At 36.5% G+C, this 20,664-nt stretch overlaps 1 pseudogene; it reads right to left on the reverse strand.

Annotated features, from left to right (window-relative positions):
* Positions 1 to 6,149: 6,149 nt before the first annotated feature.
* On the reverse strand, positions 6,150 to 19,873 carry LOC138308687 (uncharacterized; annotated as a pseudogene).
* Positions 19,874 to 20,664: the final 791 nt, after the last annotated feature.

The following is a 20,664-nucleotide window of genomic DNA, read 5'->3' on the forward strand; positions in this document are numbered from 1 at the left end:
CCGTGGTGACCGACTGTTAAGATGCCCGACATGTTACCGCAAACCCTTCATTTGTGGGGGTAGTTCCCAAGTACTGACAGCTAGTCGGTGGTTTTCTCCGACTATTCCCGCATGACCATGGCTGTTTATAGGACGTTAAACTAATAAAAACCCAACCCAAACTCCTTGCACTTGTAGCTTTCTATAAATTGATGATTTCTGCAAACGTCAACTCATTTCAAAACAACATTTTATGATGAAAAAGAAAAAAGGGACGGAAACCCATTGGTACCTAATTTGATATGAAACATAGAAAAAAGATTGCAATAAACCTAATTATTGCGAATAAATGCAATATGTCAGCGAAGACATGCAAATTATTTGTAAACATAGCGTTTATTCGCAATACTCGTTTTTATTTTCGTGTCTAAATAGGCCCCAACGGGCTTTCATGAAAGATGAAATAAGGAAAGTAAAGAGGCAAAGAGTAGCAGTTTGTTTGAAATATATTTTATCCAATAGAGATATGCGCAGTACAAAAAAAAACATTAATTAACATGAATAATATAATAACAGTAATTGTTACGACAAAGAAAAAGTACCTGATTCCTCATTTGACCTACATCTATATCATATATAATCATATCTAAATGCAAACCTACACTTACAGTGCATTGCCTTACAAACTTCCTTAGTTCGGGGTATCCAGCCAGTATTCACAGGTAAGTGTGCTTCCTGGCGCACAATAATACAGAAATGGTTGTTGTTTCATACTGTGGTAGACTTTAGTCAGTAAGGTTGTTCTTCGTTAGTTTCCAGTGAACAAATGTAATTTTATAAAAAAAAAATACATTAAGATGATCTACCACGTACACAGGATAGAGCCACTTATACAGTTATCTTTAGATTTTGTAACACTATATTTTGTACATAATAAGCTGAAACAGTTGTAACTAGCAGTCTTTTCTGTTGGTAATCTTTTCTATTGTTTCCGTGAAATAGTTTTCCTAATCATTATGAATAACACATTGAACTTAACGGTTGACTGTGCGTTCAATTCATAAATCAATAGTATATGTTTCATTTTCTTAAAGTCTCAAAACTCACATTACATAATAAAACAATAGATAAGATTTAAAATAAATAAATGGGTGTATATCATTAGCCATGCATATTGATCACATAATATCAATAGCCATAGCGTGATCCCTAACATGAAGTATTCAGACGGCGGATATAGGCTTACATTTTATCCAAATATATGTTAAAATATATTCTTATGAAAATCATCAATACTATAATTAAAATATTTTTGTAAGATAAATATATATATCAACAGTTTTAACAAAAATAATCAAAACTAGATTTGATCAACATCTGGGCTCGGTTGTTCAAAAAAGCTTTTAAATAAAATTAATAGGAGTTTAACGAAATTAAAAAAATAATAATAATAATAATAATAATTTGTTAAGCTACAAGTTGTAATTGGTAATTTGCATAACATGCGAGCTAAATATCTAAAAGAAACGCCCACCTGGTATTATGATAGTCAGGATATCAGCGACATTTCAAATGACATAAACAAAGGGAGATAACTTCTGCTGCCTGTACAGCCTTCATATGTGTGGCGGTTGGAGTTACAATATTGCAACATTAAAGTTATATGTGCCGTACCTGGACAAAAATTTTAACATGTTATGTTTTCTTCTGTAACCTATTGAAAATTATAATGTTTGAAGAATTAAGCTGTGAAAATCATTGAAATGGGCAGACAAACATGTGTAATGCCTTATAAACACAGAATTTATGCACTGTAAAACTCATGCTCTGTAAGCCTTATGTATGATAGAATCAAACATGTAGAAATAACTTTGAAATTACTAACAACACTGTCAAAATGTGACATGAAATTATATAGCACAAAAAAAAAGCTTCATTGTTTGACTGTGTGTACTCATTTCACAAACTTGTAATTATATACCACCAATAAGCTACAGATTTGACCGTACATTGTATATACTCATTTCACTACACAATAGATGTAAATATAATGATTTTTGGATGTTCTGCCAAAAATACATTCTGAGCTCTTATTTGTACTTGCAAAATTAAAACCAATGCATTGTAAGTATTGTTATTCTCAAAACATTGGTAACTTTTGGTGGTGAATAACCTATTAAAACTTGTCCTTTATTTGTGAGTATTATAATTATGGCACAGATAACTAGAAATTGTAATTGGACAATTTGGCGTGCTTTCCACCAACAATGAATTGTATACAACTTTGGATGCAGAAGAGTAATAAAAATCAGAACAAAGACAATAGGTCTTTTCATCCATAGGCTAACAGCCTTTTATCAATAGTCTAAAATGAGGATAATCAGTGATAATCAACTAATGCACGGTAATTAGGACGACGGCGGAAACATATTTACGACCCGGCTTACGAAAAAGTAGCATTCAATTTATTTTTATTAAATTTCTTTCAGAAAGTGGTGATAAATTAAGCTAATACCTTTTTTGCGACTCTTCAAAATTGTCATTTACATTCCCATTTTAAAAATAAAAAGCAATTTCTGAACGGAGTTTGTAGATGATGCCAAAACCCTATTTTCATATAAATATTATACAAACTAGTTGAATTTGTCTTGTTTATTTGTTAGTATTGTCATGTAAATCAAGGTTTAAGACCCGCACGGTGGAGAACATTAACGGAGTCGCCGGATATGCGTATCCCAGACTAAGGTGCGTTTTATCAATCAGGCGGCATTAGGGTGAGCTCGAAGCTAGGCTGTACCAGTGTACATCAACTTTTGTCTGGAGCTTCTCAAAGCGATATTATAGTAGTGTGTTTGCCTTGTTAGGTGAATGATCTTGTTTGAAAAATGATGATCAACTCTCGGTGGCTATCAATTTCATTTGTTGAATTTGCGTGAAGCTGGCTTGGATATCACCTTAAATACCAAATGATTATTTAACGGGTAAGAAAAAAAATGGACGATTCTTGGCGCAATTACTCTTCTCCATTGTCTCTGTCGTATTGGATACATGTATACATATACATGAATATTGGTATGGGTCACTCTGGAGAATCATGGTCATCCTATTTGTCATCAAACTTTGCAGCATTTGTTTCTTTCAAAATAAAACTACTTTCAAGTCTTGTAAGTCTCACCCTCTACACTAGTGTACCGGTCGTGTACGTGATGGGGGTATCTGTGTATGTGTTTTTATGTTATTGTAAATTACGTTTTGTTGGAATGTATATAATCATGCATCTTTTCTGGCGAAATGTAAAGTTAAAAGAAATAAAAAAAATTGCAAGTCTTGCACTAACAACCAGTGCATTTGCATATACAGTATTACTATTAGTATTAAGACAGTGATGAACATTTATGTAAGAGAACAAAATTAGCAATAAATGTGAACACCGATACTTTGTATTTAGATAATAGAAAATACTGGACATGGTAAGTATACATAGTTTTTATTTCATTTTATTTTGTGTAAAAGGAGCGAGTCGATGTGGTTTGTACATATTGTTAAATACGGTCTCCTACTGACTGTCTCCTTTGTAAGACTATATAGAGATGTGCTGAGGTGACGGGCCTCCTATGTTAGACTATATAGAGATGCGCTGAGGTGACGAGCCTCCTATGTTAGACTATATAGAGATGCGCTGAGGTGACGAGCCTCCTATGTTAGACTATATAGAGATGTGCTGAGGTGACGGGCCTCCTATGTTAGACTATATAGAGATGCGCTGAGGTGAAGGGTTTCCTATGTTAGACTATATAGAGATGCGCTGAGGTGACGGGCCTCCTGTGTTAGACAACATAGAGATGTGCTGAGGTGACGAGCCTTCTATGTTAGACAATATAGAGATGTGCTGAGGTGACGGGCCTTCTATGTTAGACTATATAGAGATGTGCTGAGGTGACGAGCCTCCTATGTTAGACTATATAGAGATGTGCTGAGGTGACGAGCCTCCTATGTTAGACTATATAGAGATGTGCTGAGGTGACGGGCCTCCTATGTTAGACTATATAGAGATGCGCTGAGGTGACGAGCCTCCTATGTTAGACTATGTAGAGATGCGCTGAGGTGACGGACCTCCTATGTTAGACTATATAGAGATGCGCTGAGGTGACGGGCCTCCTATGTAAGACTATAGAGATGCGCTGAGGTGACGGACCTCCTATGTTAGACTATATAGAGATGCGCTGAGGAGACGGGCCTCATATGTAAGACTATATAGAGATGTGCTGAGGTGACCTGCCTCCTATGTTAGACTATATAGAGATGTGCTGAGGTGACGGGCCTCCTATGTAAGACTATATAGAGATGCGCTGAGGTGACGGGCCTCCTATGTTAGACTATATAGAGATGCGCTGAGGTGACGGGCCTCCTATGTTAGACAATATAGAGATGTGCTGAGGTGACGAGCCTCCTATGTTAGACTATATAGAGATGTGCTGAGGTGACGGGCCTTCTATGTTAGACAATATAGAGATGTGCTGAGGTGACGGGCCTCCTATGTTAGACTATATAGAGATGTGCTGAGGTGACGGCTCCTATGTTAGACTATATAGAGATGCGCTGAGGTGACGGGCCTCCTATGTTAGACTATATAGAGATGCGTTGATGTGACGGACCTCCTATGTTAGACTATATAGAGATGCGCTGAGGAGACGGGCCTCCTATGTAAGACTATATAGAGATGTGCTGAGGTGACCTGCCTCCTATGTTAGACTATATAGAGATGTGCTGAGGTGACGGGCCTCATATGTAAGGCTATATAGAGATGCGCTGAGGTGACGGGCCTCCTATGTTAGACTATATAGAGATGCGCTGAGGTGACGGGCCTCCTATGTTAGACTATATAGAGATGCGCTTAGGTGACGGGCCTCCTATGTTAGACTATATAGAGATGTGCTGAGGTGACGGGCCTCCTATGTTAGACTATATAGAGATGTGCTGAGGTGACGAGCCTCCTATGTTAGACAATATAGAGATGTGCTGAGGTGACGAGCCTCCTATGTTAGACTATATAGAGATGTGCTGAGGTGACGAGCCTCCTATGTAACTTAAGGAGATACGCCGAAAACTGTACTATATGTTTGAGAGGGTACAGCAACGAGGTTTGTAAGGTCCGAGTGCTGTTCCCTCCCACACATATAGTACAGTTTGAGGCTGATCTCTAACTTAAAAACAGTTCCTTTTGTGTTAATAAAACTCTACTATACAAGGCATTCATCACTTATAAAACAGGTGGGTAGCATATGCTGAAAATAACAACAATGTGCATTCATTCATATCATTCTATTCATCACATGTTATACCATTAACAGGTAAAGCATGCACATTTTTACTCATGTGTTTATGTGTTCAGTCAACCGTAGCAATGCATTCATCACATATAAACCTGGAGCACCTAAAATACCCATAGTCACCCTTCTATTAACCCCAACAAATTATGTGCATTGGATTTATCGGAATGTACTCAGCTGTTCTAACAGGTGTGGTTGCAGGGCTTGTAGGAGCTTACATAATGTAAAATGATGTGGAAACAATGTTGAAATGCAAATGGCCAAAGATCACCATATGTTGTGTACATGTATGTGCAGCATGGAACACGCTCGTGCAGAAGAAAGCAGGACAGGATGCGTTCAAAAATGTTAGACTGTATAGAGATACGTTGAGGGGACGGGCCTCCGATGTAAGACTACAAAAGGAAGCGCTGAAGTGACAGGCCTTCTAGGTGACAGTCCTGTTATTTAAGACCATATAAATAATACGGAGACAATATAACCCTAACGCTAGACAAACAGAGAAAGTATTATCCTAACACCAGACATACTGAGGTAGTATAACACAAACACCAGAGAAAATTCAAACATTAATTAATGGGAAATATAATCATTTAATTTACACTGCCTTATAACGATCAAATTCACTGAACCATATCAATCACTGGGATGTCAAAACAATTATAATACTCATGAATCATCCCCATACAATTATAAACACAAGCAAATGGGGGTGCATGTATCTTAGTGTTTGTGATGCGGAGATAACAACGTGTATTTCTTATAGTTGATGACAACGTCTGAAGTAATATAAAAATCCATCCAAGTAAGTTCAGGATGGGTATACAGCAAAGATACGTGTTATGTTGGTGTGGCATTATTTATAAAGTTCGAAGATGATAATTGATCTCGACAATAGCAATATCTCTCCAATACCGCCATAGTCTTATAACTAGAGACACAATACGATTCTCTCTCGTATTTATTTGTACGTAATATATCACCAAGTAGAAAGAATCTCTCTCCATAATACATGACGGTGACCTCAAAATCAGCATGGCTCGGTAGAACACTGAACTGTATTACGTAGTCCCCATGAAGCGGTGACGTAACATTAGTTGTATTCATAGACTTCCACGCATGACTGATATTATTCAAGGCCAAATCTACACATACAGGAACATTCACTAGCATCGTGTTAATTTCTTTCACCACCCAAAGTGATATTTCACGGACGATTTTTGATTCAGTGGAATAAATACTGTAGAAGTTCTGGCAGACACTGAAGTGTGTTGGTATCTTTAAATCCTCACATGTTCTGTTCGTCCTAATATTCCTCAGAAGGCTGGTTCCGCATTTCCCATTGTAACTCGGCGCTATGTGGCCTTTACCTATTTCTAGTATATCCTGAAGTGTAGCATATATATCGATGTTACTTGTTAATTTCTTTCTATTACATTTCAGATTTTCATATAATTCACGTTGTTCTTGACGAAACCAAAGCGAAAGGGAGATAAACAGCACTGGCATGTTTTCCTCTATTCTCCCTTGATATGTATTTCTTATGTTACCGTATCGACTACCATGATCCCCAAAGACAATCAGCACGGTATTGTCCAGGGCTCCACGTTTGTGGAGGCTCGTAAGTGTCCTCGCGAGAGGTAGATCCTCAATGCCTAGCCCATTAGCGTTATCGTGTGTCGGTTTACAAATGTTAGAAAATGCAAACTTTTGGGACGTCATGATATGTGGTGATGAACTCGGATAACTGATCAAACACAGCCTGTAATATGAGTGAATTTCCCGAACAGAGTTTATTTGTTTGATTTCTGTTGGTTGATTCTAATCCTGATATAAACTGCCGCATGTAATAGTCTACAGGTAAATATCTAAAACCGCTGTTAAGGTAGTTAAATATCCCGAAAGAAGACGCATCCTCGCTAAAAAATGTCAGATAGCCAGCGTTCATTGTAGTCTTTCCAGACAAATGGATATTTATCGAAGTATCCATGAGAGATATTCATCTCCTGCAGCGTCATGCCTGTGAGTATGGGGGCTGTGTTCGGTAACGTGTTAAGGCCTGCCTTATTGTACCCTAACATGTCTACAGTAGAGATACTATCCAGGAAGGCCTTCGTATAGTTCATCTGACGGAGAAAATTCAGTCTGGATGTCGACTCGAGACCACCCATAACGACATCCATGGGTCTTCCTAACGCTGGGTTAGCGATATCAGACCGATATCCTTGTCTTAACTTCATCAACGTTTCATTTCCTATGACAGATGCAAAGTGTTGCTGTCCTAGCAACGTTTTCTATGTATTGAGACAACTAACCATGCAAAACTGATCAGTGATATCAATAGATTCGTTAAATGTTCGGAATCTTTCGAACAACTTTGTACTATCGTGTTCAACCTCCTTCACATAAGGTTGATAGGAACAGTTTGCAAATAACGGATAGTGAGAAGTGACTGTTTTATTAACGATGATTTTCATCCCTTCCTTGTATGTAATCAGATTCCATCGACCACAGTAATGGTGCTTTCGTACTTTTACGAATCGTTTTACTTCCGGTCCGCATGGCTCAAGATTCGGAAAGTAACATATCCCTGAGTTGTGTTCCGATGCACTTTTTGCATATGCCTTGTGTACACTTGTCTTCAGTTCGACAGAGAAATTATCTTGAATCAAATATGCTTGGAGATGTAAATATTGTCTGTATTCGTAAAGAAGTATAAAATTATAACCAGGAAAACCATTGAGCAGGCGAACAATCCACGGTAAATTAGCATCATCTGAAATTAAAAAAAAAAATAATGCATTAAAACATAAATTATTTCCTGGTTTATAAAATCTCATTTTGTTTCAATGTTTAAGGTAAATCGACCTTACCCGAAAAGGCTTTTATTTTTCTAAATGTGAATGTTGCGAGAGCTCAGCTTCTGTGTTGGTCGTATCAACTCTAGCCACGTCAACTTGGCTATCGTCATGATAACATGATCTACTTCAATCATGCGGGTCCTGGGTTGTTATTAATTACATTTAGAATTTGTTATTCACGTTATATTACTCGTCAATACAATATTATTTATTTAACATAAATAATATAGACTATTACATAGATATATAGACTATTACATAGATATATAGACTATTACATAGATATATAGACTATTATATAGATATATAGACTATTTTGTAAATGGTGACTAAATAATTTTCTACTGAGGATCTGTAGATAAATGACGGGCGTTTGTCTTATTTTAGACCTAAACCAATAAAATTATCTCACTGTTCTTGCCTTTCGCCTGCACGAGCACTTTTTCAACCACGCGAGGAACGGTAGGTATACATATACCTTCGTAGTAAATGGTGTCAAGGATTCATACTGCTATTTTTTCGTATTAGCAATGCTTCATTTTTTCATGAAACAATGTTCTATGACATTTATGGGTTAATCACGGTAAGTGAACTTAGGCAAACGTAAGCTCGTTCTTAAAACAACAGAGAAGTATTATCATGGGCGAGCAGACCAGCGGTGCCCTCAAGGTTTTGTTGCTATTCGTTCTTACGCGTGCAGCTTTCGATAAATTAATGAATTCTGCAGTCGTCGACTCAGTAAAACATTCTATGATGAAAAAGGAACAGAAACTCATTGGTAGACAACACGGGCACAAAGGGCCCGAATCTGTTATCTGGTAATCATGGTGCATACTCAAGATATATTAGAGAGTCAGTATGAATGATCCGGTAATATCAAATGTTTTAACCTCTTGAAACTTGATCAATGTCATTCATTTGAACAAACTTAGTATTCATTCATCCCAGCACGCCACAGACCCCATATTAGATCTCTTGGCATCTTGGTTATATGTATTTAGAAGAAGTCATTAAAATATTTTAGACTATCTTACCCCTATGACCTTGAATGGAGGTCAGGGTCATTCATTTGAATTGACTTTATAGCCCTTCGTCTCAGCGTGCCACAGGGCTAACATCAGATCTATAATCATCTTGGTTACATGTATTAAGAAGTTGTTTAAAGATTTGAGCCTATTTAACGCAGGGCCTTGAATGAAGGTCAATGTCATTCATTTGAAAAAAAACTTGGTAGCCCTTTATCGTAGTGTGACCCAATATCAGGTCTCTAGGCCTCTTGGTTATTAGGAGAAAGTTATTCAAAGATTTTAGCTTATTAAACCCATGTGACCTTGAATGAAGTTCAAGGTCATTCCTTTGAATAGACTTTATAGCCTTCATCCCAGCATGCCACAGGCAAAATTTCAAGTCTCTTAGCTTCATGGTTATTAGGAAGAAGTCGTTTACATATTTCAGCCTATTTGACCCATGTGACCTTGAACGAAGGTCAAGGCCAATGTGAAGCATAACTTCTATAGACCTCTGTCCATGCTATGCCTTTACAAAGCAAAAATTCAACTTTATATGTTAAATATTAAAGGCTCTGAAACTAACATTTTGTCGGGAAAAAGATTAAATTTCCATTTTCAAAGGGGTCTATCTCCGCCATTTGAGATGTAATGGCCTTGAAATGGGCTATTATATGTGCCTGAGAGTTTGCTCTTTCTTATGCGCCCTTCAAACATTTACATGTTAATGTTAATTTTTTCACTTAAGTATGACCTCATTTGATGTAAATAACCAAACGTATACGTTGTTTCGTTCGAGATATACAGATAGAGGCGTGTACTAAATTATATAAAGCACTTGTGCACATTGGTACATTGGTGCTCGTCATGATTCTGTATCTGCGCTATACATCTGCCCTTGTTGGTAGGTATCGCCTGTTACGCCATTTGATTGCAAGGGTGGTAACGTCGACAAAACGGCGTATTTCATCCACAAAAGCATTACATCATAATCGATACCTATATAAAAGGGCAGATAACTTTATAAAGAATACAAATGCACTAATCACATACTATATATGTAAGTTTACAAAATTGTATCACTAACTGTTGTTTTAGTATGATGTCTATGACGAATTTTGAATTTACAGTCATCTAAGGAAAATATTGATTTTTAAGAAAAACATCATGTCTACATTTCAGCCTATGAAATGTTTTTTCCTGGATTTCATTTTTTAAAGAATCGGGAAAAAGATTATATCTAAAGCGGGTTTTTAAAATGGTATGAAAGTGAAAACAAAATCGATCACACGCAAGTATTTCGAGCAAATCCAATATCTCAAATTTTATCCTGCAATATTTTTTTATTTATTTAAATCAGTTTATGTTAAAATTGATAAATAAACAAAATCATCAATGGGTATAAAATAAAGAATGAAGTATCATTTATTAACAAAAATAGTAAGTCCCCTTGACACATACCCAATGTTTTGTTAGAAAATATTACCTTCTGCCCTTTATGCCTTTTTAGAAAATACAAAATAGATAAAAAACACATATATAAATTAATTACATACCTAGACCTTTAACACTGCAAACTTTGGAAAAACATCGGAGCGTGGGCGGATTTTACAACCCCACCTTTAAACTTCTTTTTCAGAAACTAGGTTGGTTTTGTTAAAAAGCATGCAGACAACAAATTTATTATGTACGGAGAATTGATTTGCAGTCACGTTTTTTTTCCAAACTTATTTCAATTGCAATTAAATGTCGAGGTAAGAGAAAAAAAAAGAGAGAAAAAAAACACTCTTTCATATGTAGAAATGAAGGATTAATAGAATCTTACATGGGCCTGTCAGGTGGACAGGGATATCTCAACCGAGGATTGCTGGTTAAAGTCTTCCACGAAGGTTGAGATATCCCTGTCCACCTGCCAGGCCCTTGTTTGATTTTTTCTCCTATACATTAATGAGAAATGGTGAAAATACAGTTGATATGAACATCCATCTGCGTAAAAATGGTCGCCGCAAGTATGATGACGTCACTGTCCAGCACGTGTGAGCTGTCTTTTCCCTACCCCGGTAAAAGACAGGGTTGTCTTTTCCCTGCCCCGGTAAAAGACAGGGTTATCTTTTCCCTACCCCGGTAAAAGACAGGGTTATCTTTTCCCTAGCAACCGCTGGATAACCCTGTCAAGAATGGAAGAAAGGGATAGTCTACCCTTTAAATTGGAAAAGAGTAGTATAGTTGGCTGATCCATCCGATAATACTTTATTATTTTATGATTTATACTATGTTTATAATTCTTGTATTTCCAATAAAATATTTTTGAAAAAAACTCCTTCATATCCACATATTAAAGAGTATTATAGTATTGATCATGTGATACAGAATAGCTTACCCTTTTATAGTATATACTTCCACAACACTTCCGTTTGTTAGTCCCCCAGATGGCAATAGTAGAGTAACTCATTCATTAATTCATTATACACCTGTTTGCACGATATGAAAAATTGTCCAATTTATTTTGCTGTTTAAGGCATTTGTCTAATTTTAGACTTAAACCCATTACCAATATCTCACCGATCGCCTGGAGGACCGTGTGACAAACATATACCTTTGTAGTAAAAGCTGTTAAGGATTCATACTGCAGGAAAAATATTTGGTTTTCTCTTGGTGAATTTAACAATGATTCAATATACTTCATCGGAAAAATATCAGTAGTATTGGTAACCTTTACGGGTTTAAAAGGTTGGTGAAGGTTTTGTTTTCGTTCTGACGCGTAAGGGAGGCAAACGTAAACTCGTCGTCTTAGAGCTACAATTACATAAAGATGTTTGTGTATTTCGTCTGTATGCATTTTATTTTACTTGTTTGATATCTCTTATATCAAATTCACAGCGAGACATTAATTTTTCACATATAAATATGATTGTCTTTTCAAAGGAAAATTATACGGAAGGTCTACAAATTATAGCATGAATTTGACTATGAATTTGACGTCTTATGAGTGGTAAAGTAGATATGTTAAGGATGGCCGTTTGAACTTAATAACAAAGTATAGAGAAATATTGAAATCTCCTATTTGGTACAACCCGGCTCTAAAAATAGGCCATGTGTCCTTCTTCCAGAATGAATGGTAGCAGAAGGGAGTGAAATATGTATCTGATTTTTTAGATGCAGGTCAAAAAAGTTTAAGTTTTACAAATTTTAAGTAAATATTTAATGGAAAATCTTCAAATTTCTTGTTTTATAGAAGAATATGTGAATCAATTAAAAGTGCCTTAAGATTAGACGAAATTAGATAAAAAGAATCAAGTTGCATTATCAATAAACCTTTTATTCCACATCATATGCAAATCCTTGAAACAAGAAGAGATGTAAGGATATATATAGAAATCTGACAAAATCAAATCAAAATAATAACACTGCAGAATTAAAATGGCTTTTAAATCCCAAAATTCAAATAGAAAATTGGAAAAATATATACACAAATATCTTGAAATGGTTCAAAAATAGGCTGCAACACAGAATTCTTCCCCTTAATATGTACTTAAAAGACAATGGAGTAAAGAATTGCAACACATGTAATTTATATAAAATAGAAACTGAATGCATCACACATTTATTTGGGGAATGTGATGAAACTAAATTCTTTGGCAACACCTAATTAGATGGATTAAAAATGCAATGATAAAAATGTAGAACTAGATCTAATGTCAATCCTATTTGGGAGACACAACAATTATCAAACTTACTTTCCTCTAAATTTTTTTTCATACAAAAAACTTCATACAAAAGCTTACTTTCTCATACTTAGATATCGTTTCTTCACAGAAATATTAGTATTGATCACTTCAACAAATCATGGGAAGGCTGGCAAAACCATCTTCAGTTCATGATTTCTCTATCTATATCCATGTGATTAGTATTGAGTTTGCATATTGGTTTCTATATTATTTTTTTTTTTTGATATCTTATTAGCAAATCAATATGTTGTCTCATATATACTTTGCTATAGGCTCTATTCATTTGTGATGTATGTCTACTTTATTTATATACTGTTTTTTCGCTGTCTTTATGGCCTGAGTAAAGTCCATCTCCTATTACTATTATTACTATTAGCTGTTCATTAGCAATCAAAATACACGTACAAGGACATACTTATTTTCTCAAAGATTTCTAATAGCCGGCAAAACTTATTTTATAGTAATTCGCAAATTTTCTTCACCAAAATATTTCAAACAGTTGTTTTTTCCCACGTACAAGTACTTTCAGCATGCTATGCTATGTTTTTTATTATTATTATATAATTTTTTGTAATAGACATGTAATGCATATGTCCTGTTAATTTATGTTTATGTCCCATTTATTTGTTAATGTGTTATATGCTTTATGCAAAAATGAAAACAAAAATGAAAAAAATGTTAAAAAAAGAATGGTCGTTATGTTTCTTTTGGACAAAAATAATATATTAATGATATGTATACGCTTGGAATAATTGGAAACCTACAACACAAAGTATAGAACTGTGAACGAGTGATTTTCTGAGGCAGTGCTCCACTTAGACATATAGGGACCATTTCGTACCTGGCCGAAAGGTATAGGTAGGCCGGGTAGTACGTATATTCTTTCTATGCAATGTATAGACATATCGGAAGTAAACCAATTTCTCATATCACTGATGATATGATAGCAAATGTCCAACATTCCTGCTTCCTCGGTCTCTAACGCTTTGGTGGTGCGACGTCTTGTATGCCGAACCCGAGGCTGTGCCAGTGTACATCAACTTTTGTCTGGCGCTTCTCAAAGTGATACTATAGTAGTGTGTTTGCCTTGTTTAGGTGAATGATCTTGTTTGAAAAAATGATTATTAATCAACTCTCGGTGCCTATTAATTTCATTTGTTTGATTTGCGTGAAGCTGGCTTGGATATTACCATATATACCAAATGATTATTTAACGGGTAAGAAAAAAATGGACGATTCTTGGCGCAATTACTCTTCTCCATTGTCTCTGTCGTATTGGATACATGTATACATATACATGAATATTGGTATGGGCCACTGTGGAGAATCATGGTCATCCTATTTGTCATCAAACTTTGAAGCAGTTGTTTCTTTCAAAATAAAAATACTTTCAAGTCTTGGAAGTCTCACCCTCTACACTAGCGTACTCGGTCGTGCTACGTGATGGGGGTATCTGTGTATGTGTTTTTATGTTATTGTAAATTACGTTTGTTGGAATGTATATAATCATGCATCCTTTTTCTGGCGAAATGTAAAGTTAAAAGAAATAAAGAAAATTGCAAGTCTTGCACTAACAAACCAGTGCATTTGCATATCCACAGTATTACTATTAGTATTAAGACGTGATGAACATTTATGTAAGAGAACAAAATTAACAATAAATGTGAACACCGATACTTTGTATTTAGATAATAGAAAATACTGGACATGGTAAGTATACACAGTTTTTATTTCATTTTATTATTGTGCAAAAGGAGCGAGTTGTGATGTGGTTTGTACATATTGTTAAATACGGTCTCCCTACTGACTGTCTCCTTTGTAAGACTATATATAGAGATGCGCTGAGGTGACGGGCCTCCTATGTTAGGCTATATAGAGATGCGCTGATGGTGACGAGCCTCTCTATTATGTTAGGACTAATATAGAGATGCGCTGAGGTGGACGGGCCTCCCTATGTTAAGACTATATAGAGATGTGCAGAGGTGACGGGCCACTATGTTAGACTTATATAGAGAATGCGCTGATGGTGACGGGCCTCCTATGTTAGACTATATAGAGATGCGCTGAGGTGACGGCCTCCTATGTAAGAGGCCTATATAAAGAGATGTGCTGAGGTGACGGACCTTGTATGTAAGACTATATAAGATGCGCTGAGGTGACGGGCCTCCTTTGTAGGACTATATGGAGATGCGCTGAGGTGACAGACCTCCTATGTTAGACTATTATAGAGATGCGCTGAGTATGACGGGCATCCTATGTAGGGACTTGTATAGAGATGTGCTGAGGTGACGGGCCATCCTATGGTAGGCTATATAGAGATGCGCTGAGGTGACGGGCCTCCTATGTTAGACTATATAGAGATGCGCATGAGGTGACGGGCTTCCTATGTTAGACATCATAGAGATGCGCTGAGGTGAAGGGTTTCCTATGTTAGTAATTATAGAGATGCGCTGAGGGTGACGGGCCTCCTAGGTTAGACTATATAGAGATGTGCTGAGGTGACGGGTCTCCTATGTAAGGCTATTATGGAGATGCGCTGAGGTGACGGGCCTCCTATGTTAGGGGACTATATAGAGATGCGCTGAGGTGACGAGAACTCCTATGTTAGACTATGTAGAGATGCGCTGAGGTGACGGACCTCCTGATGTCAGGGACTATTATAGATGATGCGCTGAAGTGACGGACCTCCTATGTATTAGTGGAGATACGCCGAAAACTGTAGTATATGTTTGAGAGGGTACAGCAACGAGGTTTGTAAGAGTCCGATGGCCAGTGCGGTTCCCTCCCACACATATAGTACAGTTTGAGGCTGATCTCTAACTTAAAAACCAGTTCCTTTTGTGTTAATAAAACTCTACTTTACAAAGGCATTCATCACTTATAAAACCAGGGTGGGTTAGCATATGCTGTAAAATAACAACAATGTGCATTCATTCATATCATTCTATTATCATCACATGTTATACCAATAACAGGGTAAAAGCATGCACATTTTTACTCATTGGGTTTATGTGTTCAGTCAAACCGTAGCAATGCATTCATCACATAATAAACCTGTGAGCACCTAAAAATACCCATAGTCACCCTTCTATTAAAACCCCAACCAAATTATGTGCATTGGATTTATCGGGAATGTACTCAGCTGTTCTAACAGGTGTGGTTGCAGGGCTTGACGGAGCTTACATTATGGTAAAATGAGCGTCGAAAATTCTTTATGTTGAATTTGCAAATGGGTAATCAGATCAATTGTTGTGTACATGTATGTGCTGCACATGGTGACACGTAACACATGAAGAGAGCAGGAAGTGATTCTACGTAAACTGTGTTTTAGACTGTATAGAGCTACGTTGGAGGTGACGGGGCCTCCTATGTATGACTACAAAAAGGAAGCGCTGAAGTGTCTGGACCTTTCTAGGTGACGGTCCTGTTATCTATGGACCATATAAATAATACAGAGGACAATAATAAACCTAACGCTAGACAAACAGAGAATGTATTATCCGAACAACCAGACACCACTGAGTTAATATAACACATACACCTCAGAGGAAAATTCAAACATAAATTAATGGGGAAATTGTACTAATGTAATTTAACACTTCCATATATCTTTTATATATCACTTATTATCGATCAAATTCTACATGAACCATGGGATGTCCACTACAACCTATGATACTTTTTGATTCTTCCCCTTACAATTATAAATCAGAAGCTATTGAGGGTGAATATATCTTAGTGTTTGAGATTTGCGGAGATTATAAAACATGTTATTTATTATTAGTGCATGCATATCGTCTGAAGTAATATAAAAATCCTAACCAAGGTTAAATTTCGGATGGGTTTACAGCAAAAGACTACGTATCTCTGTCGGTGTGGAACTATTTAATAAAGTTCGAAGATGATAAATTGATCTCGACTAATAGCACAGTATTGTCTCTCCACACCCGCATTAGTTTTATGAGAACTAGAGGACCACAATACGATTCTCTCTCGTATTTATTTGTACTTAATATATCACCAAGTAGAAAGAAATCTCTTTCCATAAATACATGGAGGGTGACCTCAAAATTCAAGCATGGCTCGGTAGAACAATGAACTAGTATTACGTAGATCCCCATGTAAGCGGTGACGTAACATTAGTTGTATTAATAGACTTCCACGATGACTGATAGTATTCAAGGCCAAATCTAACACTTACAGGAACATTCACTAGCATCGTGTTAATTTTCTTTCACCCACCCAAAGTGATATTTCACGGACGATTTTTTGATTCAGTGGAATACAATACTGTAGAAGTTCTGGCAGACACAGGAAGTGTGTTGGTTTCTTTAAATCCTCACATGTTCTGTTCGTCCTAATATTCCTCAGCAAGGCTGGTTCCGCATTTCCCATTGTAACTCGGCGCTATGTGGCCTTTTACCTATTTCTAGTATATCCTGAAGTGTAGCAATATATATCGATGTTACTTGTTAATTTTCTTTCTATTAGAATTCAGATTTTCATATAATTTCACGTTGTTTCTTGACGAAACCAAAGCGAAAGGGAGATAAACAAGCACTGGCATTTGTTTTCCATCTATTTCTCCTTGATATGTATTTCTTATGTTACCGTTTTTATCGTATCGGACTACCAATGATTCCCAAAGACAATCAGCACGGTATTGTCCAGGGCTCCACGTTTTGTGGTGGGCTCGTAAGTGTCTCCTCGCTAGAGGTAGATCCTCAATGCCTAGCCCATTAGCGTTATCGTGTGTCGGTTTACAAATGTTTTAGAAAATCGCAAACTTTGGGGACGGTCATGATATGTGGTGATGAAACTCGGATAACCTGATCAAAGAACAGCCTGTAATATGAGTGAATTTCCCGAACAGAGTTTATTTGTTTGATTTCATGTTGGTGATTCTAATCCTGATTATAAAACTGCCGCATGTAATAGTCTACAGGTAATATTTAAAAACCGCTGTTAAGGTAGGTAAATATCCCGAAGAAGACGCATCCTCGCTAAAAAATGTCAGATAGCCAGCGTTCATTGTAGTCTTTCCAGACAAATGGATATTTATCGACCCCCGAAGTATCCATGAGAGATATTCATCTCCTGCAGCGTCATGTCTGTGAGTATGGGGGCTGGTGTTCGGTAACGTGTGTTAAGGCTGCCTTATTGTACCTAACATGTCTACAGTAGAGATACTATCCAGGAAGGCCTTCGTATAGTTCATCTGACGGAGAGGAGGAAAATTCAGATGCTGGATGTCGACTCGAGACCACCCATAACGACATCCATGGGTCTTTCCTAACGCTGGGTTAGCGATATCAGACCGATATCCTTGTCTTAAACTTCATCAACGTTTCATTTCTTATGACAGATGCAAAGTGTTGCTGTCCTAGCAACGTTTTTCTATGTATTGAGACAACTAAACCATGCAAAACTGATCAGTGATACCGAATCAATAGATTCGTTAAATGTTCGGAATCTTTCTTTTCGAACAACTTTGTACTATCGTGTTCAACCTCCTTTCACATAAGGTTGATAGGAAACCAGTTTGCAAATAACGGATAGTGAGAAGTGGGACTGTTTTATTAACGATGATTTTCATCCCTTCCTTGTATGTAATCAGATTCCATCGACCACAGTCATGGTGGCTTTCGTACTTTTACGAATCTTTTTTACTTCCGTCCGCATGGCTCAAGATTCGGGAAAGTAACATTATCCCTGAGTTGTGTTCCGATGCACTTTTTGCATATGCCTTGTGTACACTTGTCTTCATTTCGACAGAAGAAATTATCTTGAATCAAATATGCTTGGAGATGTAAATATTGTCTGTATTCGTAAAGAAGTATAAAATTGATTAACCAGGAAAACCATTGAGCAGGCGAACAATCCACGGTAAGTTAGCATCATCTGAAATTTAAAAAAAAAATAATGCATTAAAACATAAATTATTTCCTGGTTTTATAAAATCTCATTTTGTTTCAATGTTTAAGGTAAATACCTTACCCGAAACTGCTTTTAGTTTTTCTAAATGGTGAATGTTGCGAGAGCTCAGCTTCTGTGTTGGTCGTATCAAAACTCTAGCCACGTCAACTTGGCTATCGTCATGATTATAACATGATCTACTTCAATCATGCGGGTCCTGGGTTGTTATTAATTACATTTAGAATTTGGTTATTCACGTTATATTACTCGTCAATACAATATTATTTTATTTAACATAAATAATATAGAGACTATTACATAGATATTATAGACTATTACATAGATATATATACTACTTTATGTATAGGGACTATTTTGTAAATGGTGACTAAATAATTTTTCTACTGAGGATCTGTAGATAAATGACGGGCGTTTGTCTTATTTTAGACCTAAACCAATAAAAACATCTCACTGATCTTGCCTTTCGCCTGCACGAGCACTTTTTCAACCACGCGAGGAAAACTATAGGTATACATATACCTTCGTAGTAAATGGTGTTCAAGGTTCATACTGCTATTTTTTTCGTATTAGCAATGATTCATTTTTTCATGAAACAATGTTCTATGACATTTATGGGTTCAACACGGTAAGTGAACTTAGGCAAAACGTAAGCTCGTTCTTTTAAAACAACAGAGAAGTATTATCATGGGCGAGCAGACCCGTGGTGCCCTCAAGGTTTTGTTGCTATTCGTTCTTACGCGTGCAGCTTTCGATAAATTAATGAATTCTGCAGTCGTCGACTCAGTAAAACATTTTATGATGAAAAAGGAACAGAAACTCATTGGTAGACAACACGGGCACAAAGGGCCCGAATCACCTGTTATCTGGTAATCATGGTGCATACTCAAGATATATTAGAGAGTCAGTATGAATGATCCGGTAATATCAAATGTTTTAACCTCTTGAAACTTTATCAATGTCATTCATTTGAACAAACTTAGTATTCCTTCATCCCAGCACGCCACAGACCCCATATTAGATTCTCTTGGCATCTTGGTTATATGTATTTAGAAGAAGTCATTAAATTATTTTAGACTATCTTACCCCTATGACCTTGAATGGAGGTCAGGGTCATTCATTTGAATTGACTTTTATAGCCCATCAGTCTCAGCGTGCCACAGGGCTAACATCAGATCTATGATCATCTTGGTTACATGTATTAAAAAGTTGTTTAAAAGATTTGAGCCTATTTAACGCAGGGCCTTGAATGAAGGTCAATGTCATTCATTTGAAAAAACTTGGTAGCCCTTTATCGTAGTGTGACCCAATATCAGGTCTCTAGGCCTCTTGGTTATTAGGAGAGAAAGTTATTCAAAGATTTTAGCTTATTAAACCCATGTGACCTTGAATGAAGTTCAAGGTCATTCCTTTAAATAGACTTTATAGCCTTCATCCCAGCATGCCACAGCAAAATCTCAAGTCTCTTAGCTTCATGGTTATTAGGAAGAAGTCGTTTACATATTTTTCAGCCTATTTGACCCATGTGACCTTGAACGAAGGTCAAGGCCAATGTGAAGCATAACTTCTATAGACCTCTGTCCATGCTATGCCTTTACAAAACAAAAATTCAACTTTATATGTTAAATATTAAAGGCTCTGAAACTAACATTTTTGTCGGGAAAAAGATTAAATTTCCATTTTCAAAGGGGTCTATCTCCGCCATTTGAGATGTAATGGCCTTGAAATGGGCTATTATATGTGCCTGAGAGTATGCTCTTTCTTATGCGTAATAACCAAACCCTTCAAACATTTTACATGTTAATGTTAATTTTTCACTTCTAAG

This window comes from Argopecten irradians, chromosome 15 (genome assembly GCF_041381155.1).
Source record: "Argopecten irradians isolate NY chromosome 15, Ai_NY, whole genome shotgun sequence".
NCBI lineage: Eukaryota > Metazoa > Mollusca > Bivalvia > Pectinida > Pectinidae > Argopecten > Argopecten irradians.